The sequence below is a fragment of the Pristiophorus japonicus genome, chromosome 2, assembly GCF_044704955.1.
Source record: "Pristiophorus japonicus isolate sPriJap1 chromosome 2, sPriJap1.hap1, whole genome shotgun sequence".
Taxonomy (NCBI): Eukaryota; Metazoa; Chordata; class Chondrichthyes; family Pristiophoridae; genus Pristiophorus; species Pristiophorus japonicus.
In genome coordinates, this window is record NC_091978.1 from 34,038,629 (window position 1) to 34,044,622 (window position 5,994).

The following is a 5,994-nucleotide window of genomic DNA, read 5'->3' on the forward strand; positions in this document are numbered from 1 at the left end:
CCCATCCCTTGTTGGGCTTGTTACATACTGGTTAAAGTTGTTCTCCTGAATGTATTTTAGGAATTCCGCACCCTCTGTACCATTCACACTGCTTTTTCCCCAGTTAATATTAGGATAGTTGAAATCCCGCACTATTACAGCTCCATAGTTTTTGCACTTCGCAGCAATTAACCCACATATTTGTTCTCCTATCTCCCTCTGACTGTTTAGGGGTCTATAGTACATTTCCAGTAGTGTGATCGCCCCTTTTGGTTCTTCAATTCAACCCATATGGCCTCATTTGATGACCTCTTTAACATATCATCCCTTGTCACAGCTGTAATTGTTCCTTTAATTAATACTGCGACCCCCCCCCCCCCCACAACTCCTTTTTTATCCCTCTCTCTATTCCGTCTGAAAACCCTGTCACCAGGAATGTTGAGCTGCCATACCTGCCCTTCTTTCAGCCATGACTCAGTAATAGCTAAAATATCGTACTCACAAGTGTCTATCTGTGCTCCCAGCTCATCTGCCTTGTTTCCTATAGTTGTTGCATTGAAGTATATACCATTTAGTGATGCCATACTCTCTTCTTGTCTATTATCCAGCCCTTGTTTCCTGTGTCTTCCAAATTCACTTTCTACTTTTCTGCTGCCCAATTCCAGCTTTGCTTCTCCCCTCCACTGAATCTATTCTCCAGTTCCCATCCCCCTGTCAAGCTAGTTTAAACCTCCCCAACAACACTAGCAAACTAACCCCACATGGGGATACTGGTCCCGGCTCTGTTGAGGTGCAACCCGTCCGGCTTCTACAAGCCCCACCTCCCCCAGAAATGATCCCAATGCCTCAGGAATCTAACGCCCTTCCGCTTGCACCATCTCTCCAGCCAAGCATTCATCTGCTCTATCCTTCTATTTCTGTAGTCACTAGCACGGAGATTACTACCTTTGAGGGCCTGTTTTTTAATCTCTCTCCTAGCTCCCTAAATTCTGCCTGCAGGACCTCATCCGTCTTTCTACCTATGTCATTGGTGCCAATATGCACCACAATCTCTGGCGGTTCATCACCCCTCCCCCCGCAGAATGTCTTGCAGCCGCTTGGAGAAACTTTAGATATTTCAATTACTGAATCATGCCATTTCATATAACCTTGAACAAATGAAGTTTTCTGGATTTTTAACACTTTCTTTTTGAAATGAAGTCCTTACGTGAATGAACATTGGGCGATGCTGCTTAACATCATAGAATAGTGAATGTGTGTTAACTGGTAACATCAGTTCTTGCAATACTAGTGATGAGAATTAACTGCTCCTTCCGCCCCACCTCCATTCCATTATACTGTACACAATGGGCTAGATTTTGCAGGGGGGGGGGGGGTGGGCGGGAGTGGTCAGCGGGCGCGATCGGTGGCAGTACGAGTGGAAAAGTGTTTTTTACCCCAGCGGGTTGGGACCCCATTGTGAACCCGCCGTCACGCACCTTCACCAAACGTCAGGTCTATCAGCACTGACCAGCATGCAGCAGCAGGGTGGCAATTAAAATCATCAGTGGCTTGTTTACAGCCACTTATCAATGTGTTTTTTTCCCAGCTTTTTGGATTTAACAGATTGCCCACCGGTTTTCTGCTGTGCCTCGACTTTCTCTGTGAAGCTGAGGCAGGAGGTCAGTGAATCAGCTGATGAGTTGGCAGCTTCAAATATCAAGTCAAAGCTCCCAGCTGATTGAGAAATGTTCCCTTAACTACTTGCTTCTCTAAACTGCATTTTCACTACAAATTCAGGATGCTGCTTTTACACAAGTCTTCATCCAGTCTGACTTCATTGCCTCTCCCACCATTGACAGATCGCTTCTGTCACCTCTACTTCAGCTGCCATCTATTCCATCAGTATGGTGCCCTTGAAACTCTCTCACTTTAGTCCTCAGAATCCCATCACAATCAGACCCAACACCAGCAGCACCAGGCATACCAGCAGCACCAACAACACCGAGCTTCTCCGCAATCAACTGATTCCCCATGTCCTGTGCAGCATCAGCACCTGACCACATTGCTACCCGAGAGGTCAGGGATGAATTCACCATGGCCAGATTTACTTCACTTGATGCTGTACACCCTGGCTGCCACATGATGCGCCAGGTTAGCACTACCCCACACCAACACCATAAAGCATGCCTACAATGCCCAAGCCATTCTTTTCACACTCATCACTCGTACCCTTAAGTCTCGCCATTCACCGCAACTCACAAAGCCACTTCCAAAGATGCACACAAATCTGTCCAAGAATGCAAAATGTTAATAATAAAGGCTTCAATGTTTGACATCGCATCATCATAGAAGATGGGAAAATTTTAAACAACAGCAAAGAATGACTAAGAAAGCAATAAAGAAAGGAGAGATAGATTATGAAAGTAAACTTGCGCAAAACATAAAAACAGATAGTAAAAGCTTTTACCGATATATAAAACGGAAGAGAGTGACTAAATTAAATGTTGGTCCCTTAGAAGATGAGAAGGGGGATTTAATAATGAGAAATGTGGAAATGGCTGAGACCTTAAACAATTATTTTGCTTCGATCTTCACAGTGGACAACACAAAAACCATGCCAAAAATTGCTGGTCACGGGAATGTGGGAAGGGAGGACCTTGAGACAATCACTATCACTAGGGAGGTAGTGCTGGACAGGCTAATAGGACTCAAGGTAGACAAGTCCCCTGGTCCTGATTAAATGCATCCCAGGTTATTAAAAGAGATGGCGGAAGTTATGACAGATGCATTCGTTATAATCTACCAAAATTCTCTGGACTCTGGGGAGGTACCAGTGGATTGGAAAGCAGCTAATGTAGCGCCTCTGTTTAAAAAAGGGGGCAGACAAAAGGCAGGTAACTATAGGCCGGTTAGTTTAACATCTGTAGTGGGGAAAATGCTTGAAGCTATCATTAAGGAAGAAATAGCGGGACATCTGGATAGGAATAGTGCAATCAAGCAGACGCAGCATGGATTCATGAAGAGGAAATCATGTTTAACTAACTTACTGGAATTCTTTGAAGATATAATGAGCATGGTGGATAGAGGTGTACCGATGGATGTGGTGTATTTAGATTTCCAAAAGGCATTCGATAAGATGCAACAAAAGGTTACTGCAGAAGATAAAGGTCTGCGGAATCAGAGGAAATGTATTAGCATGGATCGAGAATTGGCTGGCTAACAGAAAGCAGAGTCGGGATAAATGGGTCCTTTTCGGGTTGTAAATCGGTGGTTAGTGGTGTGGCACAGGGATTGGTACTGGGACCACAACTGTTTACAATATACATAGATGACCTGGAAAAGGGGACAGAGTGTAGTGTAACAAAATTTGCAGATGACACAAAGATTAGTGGGAAAGCGGGTTGTGTCGAGGACACAGAGGCCGCAAAGAGATTTGGATAGGTTAAGCGAATGGGCTAAGGTTTGGCAGATGGCATACAATGTCGGAAAATGTGAGGTCATCCAACTTGGGGAAAAAAAAACAGTAAAAGGGAATATTATTTGAATGGGGAGAAATTACAATATACTGCGGTGCAGAGGGACCTGGGGGTCCTTGTGCATGAATCCCAAAAAGTTAGTTTGCAGATGCAGCAGGTAATCAGGAAGGTGAATGGAATGTTGGCCTTCATTGCGAGAGGGATGAGTACAAAAGCAGGGAGGTCCTGCTGCAACTGTACAGGGTATTGGTGAGGCCACACCTGGAGTACTGCGTGCAATTTTGGTCACCTTATTTAAGGAAGGATATACTAGCCTTGGAGGGGGAACAGAGACGATTCACTAGGCTGATTCCGGAGATGAGGGTGTTACCTTATGATGATAGATTGAGTAGACTGGGTCTTTACTTGTTGGAGTTCAGAAGGATGAGGGGGGATCTTATAGAAACATTTAAAATAATGAAAGGGATAGACAAGATAGAGGCAGAGAAGTTGTTTCCACTGGTCGGGGAGACTAGAACTTGGGGGCACAGCCTCAAAATACGGGGGAGACAATTTAAAACTGAGTTGAGAAGGAATTTCTTCTCCAGAGGGTTGTGAATTTGTGGAATTTTCTGCCCAAGGAAGCAGTTGAGGCTAGCTCATTGAATGTATTCAAATCACAGATAGATTTTTAACCAATAAGGGAATTAAGGGTTACGGGGAGAGGGCAGGTAAGTGGAGCTGAGTCCACGGCCAGATCAGCCATGATCTTTTTGAATGGCGGAGCAGGCTCAAGGAGCTAGATGGCCTACTCTTGTTCCTAATTCTTATGTTCTTATTAGTGAACATTGCATAAAACACCCAAGTGCCTACCCTTGTGCGTTATTAGTTAATATAATTGCACTAAGATAAGGATGAGTGTGAGGGGTGGCTAGTGAGATGGGAAAGTGATAATATAGCTCGAGGGGGACAGGTGGAGGTGCTAGTTAAGTTGGTGTAAGGATGTGCAGGAGTCGGGTAGGGAAGGCAGAGTGATGGGGATGCGATGAGAGGCACAGCAGGATGAGATTGAGTGTGGCTTTGCATTAACGTATCATGTTCTACTGAGATCATTGAAACATTTGCGGCACCCAGGTCCTCCGGAGCACATTGCTGCTGCTGCCCTCCTCTGCAATGTGCAACCAGGCTGCGTTGGTCTCCTGGGGAGATCTCTTCCACCCTTGGGAAGGAAAGAGGACCTGTGTATGCTATGACTCCCTCGGTAAAGCACATGAAGGGAGTCACGGGAGAGCCTGGGTGCAGCGCTGTGCCTTTGTGCAGTGTTTGTCAGTGTTTGCACTACCTCAATGCTGTAGAACACGGACAGCACAAATGTCAAAATAAAGTTGGCCATGATTTCTTTAAAGAAATCGGCTGATGACACGTCATCAAATGACATCACCAGACCCGCTTCCTATTATCGGCCGGGAAATGTGCTGGGCTGGTTTAACAAGCCCAATCAAGGAAAATTCATTTCAGAGGCCGGGATGGAGACAGCAGCGGGGTCGGGACCCGCCACCGACATCGCCCCCTTGGACCTGCTGAGGTTACTAAAATCCAATGTTTCAGTTAAGCATATTCAGATGATGAAATCTCTGTTCCGATAAAGTATTTACGTGTCACTTTTCATGGTACAAAATTAGGATCCAATCTACGAAAATTCATAAGAAGAGCTAATGCTCATTTAAAAAAAAACATGGAATCGACATTAAAACAAGGATAAAGAGGGAGATTCATATAGGCGCATTACAAAGACTAGATAGTGGGAATGGCATGCAGTTCGGCTCCAGTATGATTTTATTTAAAAAGGCTTCATTAATTTGACAATGTCAAGGTCCACACAGGGGTTAGACAGGTTAGATGCAGGAAGAATGTTCCCAATGTTGGGGAAGTCCAGAACCAGGGGACACAATCTAAGGATAAGGGGTAAGCCATTTAGGACCGAGATGAAGAGGAATTTCTTCACCCAGAGAGTAGTGAACCTGTGGAATTCTCTACCACAAAAAGTTGTTGAGGTCAGTTCACTGAATATATTCAAAAAGGAGTTAGATGAAGTCCTTACTACTAGGGGAATCAAGGGGTATGGTGAGAAAGCAGGAATGGGGTACTGAAGTTGTATGTTCAGCCATGAACTCATTGAATGGCGGTGCAGGCTAGAAGGGCCGAATGGCCTACTCCTGCACCTATTTTTTATGTTTCTATGTCTATGTTTCTATAAATAGAAGCTACTTAGATAAAGTATTGGAAGGTGACCAGCATTCACAGAACGGCACCTCAGAAAGAAATCATTGTATTTAGTACAGGATGGAAAAAACTGAAGAGTGAATTAAAAAAGCTGGATTATTCTTTCCACCAAATTGCTTTAAGCTTTATTGCAAAAGTGAATTAGTCAAACATTCTGGCCCTTTTATTGTCAAAGGCCACTTCACATTCGGTCCTCACCTCCACAATAGTTCGCCTTCATTTGCAACAGCCCGGAGGCACGTTAGCTGTGCGCAATCCTCTAGTGAGGGAGAGCAGGGCTGTCACAGTTTGCACC